This window comes from Python bivittatus, unplaced genomic scaffold, assembly GCF_059951505.1.
Source record: "Python bivittatus isolate LINGU-HERP-01145 unplaced genomic scaffold, Pbiv_v1 ctg000660_np1212, whole genome shotgun sequence".
NCBI lineage: Eukaryota > Metazoa > Chordata > Lepidosauria > Squamata > Pythonidae > Python > Python bivittatus.
In genome coordinates this window covers 750,453-762,783 of record NW_028277092.1, presented here as the reverse complement: position 1 = coordinate 762,783, position 12,331 = coordinate 750,453, and the positions used below count along the sequence as shown (strand labels likewise).

At 50.7% G+C, this 12,331-nt stretch overlaps 1 protein-coding gene across 4 annotated transcripts in view; it reads left to right on the top strand.

Annotated features, from left to right (window-relative positions):
- Window positions 1-1,154: 1,154 nt before the first annotated feature.
- The window catches only part of VANGL2 (VANGL planar cell polarity protein 2), a 39,088-nt gene continuing 27,911 nt past the window's right edge, over window positions 1,155-12,331 (top strand). The window contains exons 1-2 of one of the 4 annotated variants that reach the window (XM_088151066.1): window positions 1,160-1,276; window positions 11,886-12,069. The gene's annotated coding sequence lies outside the window, so the exon portion shown is untranslated. Of the gene's footprint in view, window positions 1,277-1,308; window positions 1,553-1,914; window positions 2,990-11,885; window positions 12,070-12,331 lie in introns of those variants that run through there. The other 3 variants (XM_088151067.1, XM_088151068.1, XM_088151069.1) reach the window with 3 other exon arrangements.

The window sequence follows — 12,331 nt, the reverse complement described above, 5'->3', positions numbered from 1 at the left end:
TTCAACTCCCAGAATTCCCAGCCAGTTTCCCCCGACCTCTGCCCCCCCCCCCCGTGCCTAGCAGGATGCCTTAACTCAGACAAAGATCATTTACTCAGGTTTAGGAGAAGGTAGCTTAAGCCAAAGATAGCTGTTTCTACCACTCCCCGATTCGTAAACCTACCAGCTGCATTTTAGCCTGCGGGGTTGTGCAAATGAACCGCCCGTGTTTAGTTTGGGGATCACTGCATTGTTCGGAACCAGAAAATCTGGCTAATCCCTCGGATTATGATTAGGTTAACCGTGGATAAACATGTTTTATGAACACGGCCAGTAAATGGCGTTTTAAACGGGACGCCCCCCCCCCCAAAGTTGATTAAGAGCAGCAGATTTTTAGTGGGTTTCGCAACACCACGAAGGAGAGGCTTTGTGCCTCCTGTTGTGTCCGTGTTAGTGTTTCTGTGGCTTCCAGGGAGAAATATTCATCCGCTAAGCAGTGTTTCTCAAGCTTGGCAACTTTAAGAGGGGCGGACTTCAACTCCCAGAATTCCCCAGCCAGCCCTGCTGGCTGGGGAATTCTGGGAGTTGAAGTCCGCCCCTCTTAAAGTTGCCAAGCTTGATCATCTGCACCATCCTCGTCCACCAACGTCAGCAATGCCCACCTCCCAAAACGGGGAGGGGGCGGCTGAAACTCTCCAGGGGCGGCTGCTCCCCTTGACAGGGTCCATCCTGGATTAGGAGATCAAGACTTCCGATTTCTCCGCCCCCCCCCCCGAGACCTTGCCTCTGCCAAGCCCACCGGAGCCCCTCACTCAGGCACCAGCGGGGTTGCACCACCGGCAGCAGGCCGGGCAGCCGGCGATCCAGGGCGTTGCCGTCCTAGCCTCGCCCGCTGCGACCAAACCAGCCTGTTCTTTCCGTGCGCTCTGCTGGTCCTGCGAGCAAACAATTGCAGTTGGGATACCCAGAAAAATAAAATCAATCTGCTGACAGAGCGAGGGAATAATGCCTTTCGCCCCCGGCTCAACCATCGGCGCTTTACTTCCTTGCCTGTCTTCCCCCCCCCCCTCTTCTTTTTAAATCGGAGACTTGAGCGGAGAGCCCCGCATTGTTCAGGAAGGCAAAGTTTTTTTCCCCCGCCCACTCCGCTTCCCTTCCGCCGTGAACCATAAAACTAACTGGCCGGGAGGAGGGGAGAGAGAGGGAAGAGCGGGCGCTGGGAACTCCGCGGCGGAGACAATGGAAGCGCCGGAGGGAGGCGCGCGGAGCCCTGGGAACAGCCGCGCCGCGTCCGCAGGTTCGAATCCTCCGTCCACGCGCCGGGGGCGGCGGCGGGGCGGCCGGGGGGGCGGCCGGGGGGGCCCCGCGCGATTCGCGCCCTGCCTCCCTCCCTCCCGGCCTGCGGAGCGCCTTCCTTGCGCGGCTGCACGGAACGGGAAGGAGCGAGCGGGCGAGCGGGCGCTGCGCGGCGGCGGGCGAGGCCGGGCGGGACGGAGCCGCGGCCGGGCCGGGCCGGGACGAGACGGGAGCGCCCTGCGCGGGCGGAGCGGCCGCCGCTGCTCGCACCCCGACGGTAATGCTGCCTGCGCGCCCCCCCCCCCGGCCCGCCGGCCGGGTCTCCGCCGTCCCCGGGCGGGCTGGACGTGGCCCTCGGCGCCCCTCCCGGCACCCGCGGCGGCTTCGTGCCCGGGGGCCCGCCGCTCCGGCACTGCCCGGCCCGGCCCGGCGAGGCTGGCGGGTGCCCGGCCCCTCTCGTCGGGGCCCGCGCCCCTGCCCGGGACGCCGCCGCCGCGCCGCCCGGAGCTGCCCAGGAGGAGGCCGGGGGCGGCCGCTGCGGCGCCGGGCCCCGCGCCGGCTCCCTCAGCCTGGGCCTGGCGTGGCCCGAGGGGGCGGCGGCCCTCGGCAGCCTCCTCCCTGGCGCGGGGCCGTTTTGCAAAGCGGGGGGGCGGCGGCGGCGGCGGGCGCAGCCTGGCCGGGGCTGAGGCGCCGCGCGCGGGGAGCGGCCGCCGTCCGAGCCGGGCCGAGGCGGGCGGGCTGAGGCGCCGAATTGCTCCCGGCGGGGCTGCGCGTGTTTCGGCCTCGTCTTTCCCGTTCGCGGCATGGGCAGAGCGGCGCGGCCGCCTTCCATTTTGCGCGGTCGGAAGGGGCGATCCCGCGAGCGCGGACGGCGTCCCCGCAGGGCTCGGCGTGCGGGGCTTCCAGAGCGGCGGCAGCTGGGAGGCGGGGGCTAGGCAGGGCGTTGGCGGGTCTCTCCCGGCTTGGGAGCATGGGACCCCCCCCGGATTGTGGCTCAAGTTGGCTGGGACCCCCCCCTGCGGTCTTGGCAGGTTGCGAAATCGCGGGAGCCCAGCCAGAGGCGCTGGGCGGGAGGAGGACCCTCAAGCTGGGCCTGTCCCCCCCCCTCGCCCCTATATCTGACCCCTCTGCTCTCTGCCCTGGTCCTGATGAAGAGAAGGCGGGGGGGGGGATGTGCCAGTGGTGCAGCTTTCCCCTTCAGAGGGTTTGGAGTGAGAATTCTGACACGCGGACGCGGCCATTGGTGGGGTCTTGGCTTCGTTCATGCAACCCTCTTCAGTCCAAGCGCATAAATGACATCCTGGCTTCGTGCAAAGTGGGAGCGCAGGGTGCAGCCCGGTTCCCGTGCCACGGCTGGCTGAATCAGTCCCGGTGCCTGGGTTCCCCCAGCATGTTAAGCCATAAACAATGCAACCCATGATGGCTGGGCTCAGTCTGTGGCTCGGGGTGGGGGTGGACCTGGCCCACCCCATCTGATGTGCTTGGGGTGGGAGGACTTGTGGCTTGGCTGTGAATTGAATGCTCTTTTTTCCCTCTGCGAAGAGCACACCAGCCTTCCTGCCCGGGGCGGGCTGGCTCCGCTCGGAGAGGGGTCTTTTCCAACCCTGCCCCCCCCCGCCAAGAATTGTGACGGTGCCTTTAGCCCGGGTTCCGCTTGTAATCTGAAATCCACCCCGAGGCTCTTCTGGCTGCGTGAGAAATTCCCCTTGGCTTGGTAAGATGGATGGGTCTTGGTGCGAAGCCTGCGAAGCAGTGATGGGGTTGGGGGTGTAACTGTGCCTGTCTCTCCAGGAGGCCTTTCCCGTAAGGGTTTGGTCTTTTTCTCCCTAGCTGGGTGATCTGGAGATAATGAGGGTCTGCAGGCAGCTCCTTAGTCAAGGGCTCTCCCTGTTGGGAAGGGGGGAGTGGGGAGGGGGCTGCAGATGACCACGGAGGGGGGAGTGGCAGCAGCAGATCCCTTCTGCTTAGCAAACCGCTCTGTGTTTTTTGTCTCTGAAATGGAGATAATGGTTGTCTGGAAGCGTGGAATCTGGCCTGTGTGGAGGGAGGGGTGAGAAACCTCCCCTTCTGGGCAGTTGGCACTTCTGGGGTGCACAAAGCTGTTTCTTCCATCTGACTGGTGCCAGTTCACCCTTTCTGGATTGCAACACGTTGGTCTAGTTGCAAAGATTGAAGACTTAATTTTTATTTAAGTGGAAACATTTGTGGACTGGAGTCCATTTTGTGAACTCTGCCTTGTGTCCTGGTTCCATGCGGGCTGGAGCCATAGCCAGCTCTTTCAGGCAGGATTCAGGCCACCAATAAGTCATGATTTAACTCTGGTGTATTGGATAAACCATAGTTGGCTAGGTTCATGCAGCATGCGAAGCTAAAACAAACAAACCGCATTTTGGCTTAGTGCAATATGCAAGCCAGACCTTAGTCTTCAAAATGCAATATATGTTTTTGCTTCAGAAAATTCATACAGCTATTCCTCTAAAACTCACCGCAAATAGAAAATTATTTTTCCTTTTTATTTTTATGGAGGTGAAGGTTCAGAACCGGGGCTTTGCAACGATTGCTGTGCTACAGCTTCCTCCAGCCTCAGCAGGCTGGTGCTGAGTGCTGGGAGCAATAATTTAATTTAGAATTTCTTACGTTTTAAAACACATTTAACTCACTTTTCATTGCTGAAAAAATGTTAGTGTCGGGGGGGGATGTTGAAAAAGCATCCCTTTGTGGATCAACAAAGCCTTCGTTTCTGAGTTAGGCCTCTTTGCAAGAAACGGTGAGAATATGAGGGGGTACAGAATGGGGTTCCCCGGAGGGGGCTGGAACCATTGGCATTCTTTGTAGCTGGGTCTGAGGGTGCAAGGCCCAGGGGTTGGGGGGAGCAGCTTTGCAGGTGGGAGAAGGAAAAGCCTTGCATGCTGGACCCCTTCGGGTGGGTCACCTCAATTCCCCGCATTTCCATCCTGATTCTGCTGGCCCCTGAAGTCCGCAGTCTGGAGGGCTCCAGGTTGGGGGGACCAGGCATAGATCCTAATGCAGTGTTTCTCAACCTCGGCCACTTGAAGAGGGTGGACTTCAACTGCCAGAATTCCCCAGCCAGCCGTGCTGGGAATTGAAGTCCACCCATCTTCAAGTGGCCAAGGTTGAGAAATACTGTCCTAATGTGTAACATGAACTGGGCCTTACAGCAAGGGCTTCTCCATTTTACTACTTGGATTAAGTGGAACAAGATTCTAGAGGGAGCTGGCTTACCCAAATGGAAGACATTTCTCCATGCTTCTCCACATAATTTTAAGGGTGTGAGTGTGGCAGAAAAGGGTGGCCTCTCCACCAGTGTCTCTCTCCAATGGTTTCTAAACAGGCAGGCCTGGGTGACCTAAAACAACGAAGCAAAGTTAGAACTGGCCAGGGTGCGGATGGAAGATTGTCAGAAAATTCCAGGACCGTAAGAAAGTTAGAAGAAAAATGAAGAAGGCCGTGGAGGACTAGGTGGATGTGGCTGCCAAGAAAATGCCCTGGAAGTGTCCATGAGGTCACCAGGAATCCAGCTCCACTGGAGGGAGACTTTACTGTCTGTATTAGTTCAGCCTCTGTCAGCCTGGAGCTCCCAGATGCTGTTGGACCATTCTTGGCGCTACCAGCTAGGGATGATGAAAGTTCATAGTCAGAGGGTCCAGTGATACCGAGTGGGCATAGTGGTGTTGGGGTTCTGCAGGAGCTGTGTTGTTTGCTCTCCTAGGGCACTTGGGAGTCTGGGAGTGCTGCCTCTCTGCCCCCCAACAATATCTTGGCCCCCAGTTGGCGGAGGCAACCTTGGCTTGGTGGAGATGAAGGCACCACATTGCACAAAGCTGGCAGATGCTACTGAGGTGTCACATAAAAACCAAGGGGAGCTTTGATTGCACCATCAAAGCCACCATCTTGAGTACACTCTGCAGATACTCCTGCAGCTGGGTTTCATCTCAGTTGCCCAACAGCTAGACCACTCCCTTCCCCTGCGATAATAAATGGGTATCTAATGCAGTAGAGTGGTGCTTGCCTTAGTGAGACCTTAGCCTGGTGTCCTCTAGATGTAGAGGCCACAATTCCCACAATCCTGTCTTGATTAAAGGAATTCTAGGAGTTGTAGTCTCACATCTGGAAGGGCCAGGTTGGAGAAGATGGTTTTCTGCGTATTTTCTGTGCAGCTTTCTTACAATAACACTGTTGCAATCATAGCCACTGCCATGTTAATTATAGCTATGTTTGTTCACTGGGATAAGCTATGGTTGAGTCAGAGCCCCCCTAGACTGTTATGTCCAGTTCTGGGCTCTGCATTTTAGGAATGATGTTTACAGAGTTGAGCATGTCCGAAGGGGAGCGACCCAGATGACATAGGACCTGGAAGGAAGCCTGCAGAAGAAAAAACTGTAGGGACTCAGGTTAGCTGGCTTCAAATATGTGAAGGATTCATGTAGAAGATAGGGCAGAATTGTTCAGAGTGGTTCCTGAAGAACAATGGGTGTAAATTATGAGGAAGCAGATTTTGATTGGTCATCAGGAACAACTTCCTAAGGCAAGAGCTATTCAAAATTGGAACAGACGTGCTTTGGAAAATGGCGGACTCCCCCTTGGCTGGAGGAATTGTAATTATGGTGATGCTTAATTATGGTGATCCATAATGTTGCCGTACTGTGACATACAATGTAATTAGAGCTTCATCTAAACACTGTTAATAGATAAAGAGATTCTGGTTAAACAAACAATATGCAAAATAATGTTTTGTGTCATGTCTTCATTGAAAATGTTGCACTAATAGTCACTGTCTTTGTTGGCGAAAAATTAGGAAGCCCAAGGCTCTCTGATGCTCTTAAGGGGGTAAACTGAATCAGTTGTCAGTGAGATGACAATTGGATGTAAGTTTGAGGGAACTTCCCTATTAAAAAACCTACGCACTTTGATTGCCAGTCTTGGAGTCCGCTCTTCAAGTTTGTGGAAGTAAATCAAAAGAGATCTCTGCAGACTTCAGAAAAAGGTTGCCAATGCTCATGAGGCTAGAATGGGCTACAAACCATCGCCAAAGACAGCCTCCATCAAACACCATTGTTACTCTTCCCAGCAACGGTCATCCAGTGGAATCATCTCAAGAACAAGGCACGTAATGCTCCGGGAGATCTCGAAGAATCTCACAGTTATGGCAGAAGATCTGCATTGTCTAATGTCAGTGTCCATGAGTCCAGCATAAGGCAAAGAGTGGTGTGCATGGGAGGACATCAAGGAGGAAGGTATTCTGCAGAAAGCGCATTGCTTCCATCTCACGTTTGCCAAAGAGCACCTGGATGAGCTGTTGGAGCCATGAGGGATGAGCCAGCATAAAGCTTTTTGGCTTGAATGAGAAATGTTAGGCTTGGAGAAAATCAAAGTGCATTCATTCCAGCAGAAGAAGCTCTCCTTCCAACTGTTAACCAGGCTGCGGGAGCATCCTAATTTGGGGTTGCTTTGCAGCCTCAGAACCTGGATGGCCCCCATCCTTGAGGGAACAATTGATTCTGGATTGTACCGGCACATTTTACAGGGTGTCTGTCCATAAGTTGAAACTTAATATGACAACAATCCTGAACACACGAGTAAATTTACAACAGAGTGGTTGAAGCAAAAGAACTTTTGTGATTGGAAATGAGTGAGTTAAACTCCTGATCTTAACCCAGCTGAAACACTGTGGCGTGAGCTGAAGAGAGCAGGCTGTGCAAGACGGTCCCCCAGTATCCGTGAGATGAAGCTGTTGTGTAAAGAGGAATGAGTCAAAATGTTTCCAGAATGATGTGTAGCATTGATCAACAAGTGCAAGAAACCTTTGGTTGAAATCTTCCCTCCAAAAAGAGGTGCCATCAGTTACTTGAAGTTCTGCATACTTTTCCTGACAGGCAGTGAACAGTGGCTCAGTGTGTTACATAAAGGCAGGGCACTGTACACAGGTTGTGTATTGTTTGTTTAACCAGAATCTCTCTATTAATATGACTTAGGTGAAGCTCTGATCAAATAGCAGGTTGCAGAAGGTCACAGTCTGATTGGGTTACAGAAGTTCTAAAGGGTTTGGAAACTCTTCTTATGGAAGACTTGCAGGTTATTTCCGAAGGGGGACAGGTGTCATGAGAAGAACCGACACGGACTTGTGGTCCCCTTTTCTGTTCTGTGATTCTGATAGTTGACTGACAGACATTTGTTTGCAGAACTTTAAGCATTTAGTAAGAAAAGTGGCTGTACTTTCTTTTCAACCTTGTTGGAGGGGTCTTTTCAATCACACACTTTGCAATAAATATATGAGAGTTCTGCTGATAGCCTCAGCTGACTCTTCCTTGACAGGGAGGGTTCACACAATACATTGGTTCCTGAATTAATCCATTTTCTGGGTTCACACAAGGCATTGAAGTAAATTAACCAAACAAATTTAGGTTTGCACAACATAGGAAGTCACAGAAAACTAGACCAAATTAAAACTCACTTAGTTTAGCATGTTATATAAATGTAGCTGCTAGGTCTTTAGATGTTGGGTGAATATGGCTATTCAGTACTGGCATCATACCGAGGCATGTTGTGTGAAATCAACCCAGTGTGGCTTATTCAACAAATCATGATGAAATCAAATATGGCTCCGTGCAGAGAGTAGGTCCGACCAGGGTGAGCTCTTGTGCACACCATTTCCAGTTGTATTGTAGAATTAGGTGAGAAAGGAATGGCTTGGACAAGGTGTGATACCCTGGGTGGGTAAACGGAAGCTCCATTTGTCTGGAAGACTTCAAATCCTGTCCTAGATTGACTTGCAGATAGCTCTAGAAAAGATGCTAGTGGTAATATTTTTGAAGCCTGCTGCCCCAGTTGGTCCTGGGTTTTGTGTGCTTGGCCTGGAACGGTGGGGAGAAAGGACTGATGCCCCTTCCCCAGCTTCCTTGGCTGAACCCATATTAAGGAACTGGCTTTATTAGGCTGATAGAAAGTTTTAAAAAGGGTTTCAAATGTCTGTGCCCTCCTTAATCTGGCAAGGTGATTAAAGCTCAAGAAAAACATTGTTGGAGGGGTCTGAAAGAAGTGGAAGGAATTTGAAGCAGGTCTGGAGGAAGTTACTGGGGTCTTAGTGGCTCCCATAAAGTTTACAAAGTTGTAAAGCTGGATCCCAGCTTTGGGAGTATAAATCCCAGCTGTTTGAGTTGCACAGATCCCCTAAGAGGAGCTTTGGTAATGGCCACTGGGCTGTGAGAAGCTACAGATGCTTCCTTGATTTTGACAGAGGATTCCTAGACTTTAAAGGGACTTACGGGGTCTCTGAGCAGCTCAGAAAGAAGCCAGACATTTTAGCCCTCTTCTCTCTAGAGAAAGAGGAAGGATGAAGGAAGAGTCCCTGTATGGCATCTCCTGAAGCTTTTTGAGGCTGACTCATACTTCTGATGAAGAAAGAAATCCAGGTTGCAGGGCTCTTCAATCTCTGCTGCGTCTTTTTCCCAGAAGCATTCTTCGAAACAGGACTCCTGCTTGCTATCAATGACCCCCAGAGGCTTTGGAGCACTAGTGATTTTCTTTATACTTTGCAGTGAGCTGGACCCTCCACAAACAAAGCTCCACAGGCCAGGGTGCCAAGCGCACGTCCTGCATGCTGAAGGTTTCCAGCTGAGCACTGGGGAAAGCCCCTCCAAATTGTTGCCAGTCACAGCCAAAAGAGAGTTACTGTGGGAATCAATCACCTTCTTTATGGAACTCTCCTTTTCTAATTATTGATATTAGTATCCTGCTTTATTCTTAAAATAGCAAAGCTCTTTCTGAAAGCAAACCAGCCAGTTAAAATAATCAAAAACCCTGGTCCAAAAAATAAAAGGGCAGTTTAGGTACTCCAGCAGTTCGGTTCAATCCTGATTAAAACAAGAAGGGCCTCATCCGTGCCATGGAAAAGACTTGAAGAGTAGAATGCGGCTGGGTTTGATAGGGTAGTAATGAGATTTGTTAGGGGCTTCAACTTAGTTTTTCTTCAGTGGATTTGTAAATTTTGGGTGATGTTTTTAATGTCTCTTTACTACAGGATTTCTTTGGTAGAGGGGCGGCGATATACATTTAATAAATACATAAATACATTGTGGCCATTGAACCCCCCCCCTCCCCATTTCAGTGCGGGAATCTAGATTAAAATATCCCAGATAGATGGGTTGAATACATCCAGAGTGGGGGAACTTCCCTACCCCTTGAGATCATTGGTTCCACTGTCAACTTTAGTGTTAAAAAGGTTTTTTTGAATGTTCTGTTGGAATCTGCCTTCTTGTTAACTTATTTGCTCCATGTCCCACCTTCTGAAGTGAAACAGGACTTCTCCAACTTCTTTGTGACATCTTTTCAGATATTTGAAGAGCGCAATTATGTCCCCATTCAGTCTCCTCAAAAGAAACTAAACTCGCCCAGCTCCTTCAATCTCTCATCATAGGCTTTGCCTCTACCCTCCAATTATTCCTGTTGCACTCTGCTGAACTAGTTCCATTTTCTCAGAGTCTTTTTTTAAAATGAGATCCTTAGAACTGGGCACAGTCGCTGAGAAGGGCTCCTGCCCAGGGAGAACAAAATGGTATGGTTGCTTGTTATTTTGGAAACTGCAAAATAAGGTTGATGCTGCATTGCAGCTCCATTACTCTGCCAGCTCATCTTCAGCTAGTAATCAGCTACTGTTCCAGGACCTTTTTCACAAGTTCTTTTGTCAGCTTAAGCGTGCCCATTTAAAGATTTTGACCTGACCACTGAAATTTGCCAACGTGGATGTCTTCAAACTTGAATGTGGAGGATGTTCTGCCAGTGGGTCCCTACCACTGAAAAGTTTGTGTCTTTAGGCCATTCGCCTCTGGTGTAACTTCTGCCTGAACAAAAGGGCTTGCTGGTAGCTTTCCAAAGATGGCTGCAAAGATCTAGCCAGTTCCCACAGGAAGAAGTTGTTTTCTAGATTCAGTCCCTCTTGGGTCTGAAGTGTGTGTGAAGGGGTTGCAGATTGTATGGGCTGTGATATTTCTCACTGGCCACATGTTTGGTAGTTGCAGAGGAAGCCTATGGCCTGTTCCCCGTCCCCTATGTTATTAAAGCCTTCCCCACCCTGGTAGTCTGTGATAGGCTATATTGTGACTACAGCTTCCAGAAGTCCCAGCCAGCAGAGACTTTGGTGCAGCTCCATTATCTGGAAGCCGCCTGGCTGGAGACAGATGCATATTTGGATCTCACGTGGGCTCCCCAAACATGCCAGGGGGATGGTTAGCAGATACGGCCTTGGTCCTCCACCCAGTGCTTGAAGACTTTTCTCAGTACTCCTATAATTTTCATAAATGTGGCTCTAATTCTATATTTCTCCACTTGATGTGCCTTTATTGTCATTGCTTATGATTGTCAGAAGAGCAGTCCAGGCTGAGGGAAAAGTCTGAGCCCCTCCATGAATTTATATATCTTCCTACATCACATGAGTAAGTGCCCCTCCATGAATTTACCCTTCCAGCATAAAAAAGTTGACCAGCAACCCTTTTTAAACATTCTCTGGAGTACCCAATAAAAAAACATGAAAAAAGTCTTATGATAGCAAGACCTTTAACCATTGTCTAGGCTGTATGGGTATTCCAGCTCTTTGTTCCAGCATTCTCACAAATAACTGATACCCACCATAAAAATCTACTTTAATAGTTATTAAATAAACGATAGGCTTAGAATCGTCCAAAATATTGATAGTAATTTGGGATTTTTGGGTGCTGATAATGCAGGTTTTAAACTCTGTGCCTGTCTCCTGTCCTTACATGGCAGTGGACTTTTCACACTCCCTTTCTCAGTTTGGATGCTGAAGGCACCTGCACCGTATCTTCATAATGGTCTTGTTCTGGTCTCAGGCTCTTCCATTACCCGCCTTGCTAACTTCAGCTCTCGCTCTGCCAATCCCACATCTGGTGGGTTAAATTAATGGTTGTGTGTCCTGAACATTCTGCCAGGGAATTTCATTGGTGAATCTGAAGGCTGGTATCACAAGAGCTCTTTGTCCACCATGTGCATAATGTCCACAAAGGTCACCTAATAAGCCCTCTTACTAGATAATGATAGATCCAAGTCCTCCTCAACCTGAATGCTTCTGCTAGAGTTGAGAGTGAAATATCTGCTGTATCACAGTCGCTTCTTTTTCACTTCTCAACCGGTTAAACCTTCACCTTTCCAAGCCCAGAGAAGATGTAACGTTACTTCTGTCCTTGTGGGCATTTACCACGGGGACATGCAGCTCCCTCCACCTTTATCCCTCTGGGTCTGTTCCCCCTGTGTTGGACTTTGGATGCCCCATTTCTGTAGAGCTTTCAGTATCCTGAAGTGCTGCCAATGGAACCATCCTTGAGGTGCCACTTCTCACAGCTTGGTTCTATGGCACCTTTACCACCCAGTCAAGAAACGCCCAGAGTCTCTCTCGATCCTTTCTTGTAGGATAAGGGTAGTTCAAGCTGCCTTCTCCCGTACTTCCTCCAGCTGTCCAAAATACTTTTTTGATGGTATGGCCAATTCTTGCTTTTTGTGACCAGTAGCTAAAATAAGGAATAATAATAATAACCCACCTGACCTGTGTATCTCATACTTGACCTTGGTTCTTTCTGCAGCTGGTTTCTGGACCTTGGGCATGGCAGCCCTGGCAGATGCTGAAATCCAGGACTTGCCGCGCTAGCCGGGACAGGAGTGGGTGTCTGGTCCAGCCGCTGAGCACTTCAGTGGCCCTGCTATGTGCAGCTGCTGGTGGGGCTGAGTGGGCCAGCCAGGGAAGATTCCTCGGCACCCTTTTGGTTGGTGAGTGTTGCTTAAGTTGGGGTCATGGGTTAGCTTGGCTGGAATGTGGACCTTCAACTCTGTCCTGAGGGGACTTTCCCCCCTTTTATTTTAACATGTTGCTGTCTGAGAGAAGAACTCACTTTCTGGATCCATGTGGAGCTACAAAACCTCATGGATATGTATTTTTTAAATTTGTGATGGCTGGTCAGAGTAGTTTTGCATGTTCTCTTCTGCCCATGATTCCTGGGAACTGAGGCTTAGCTGAAGCGACGGGGCGAGG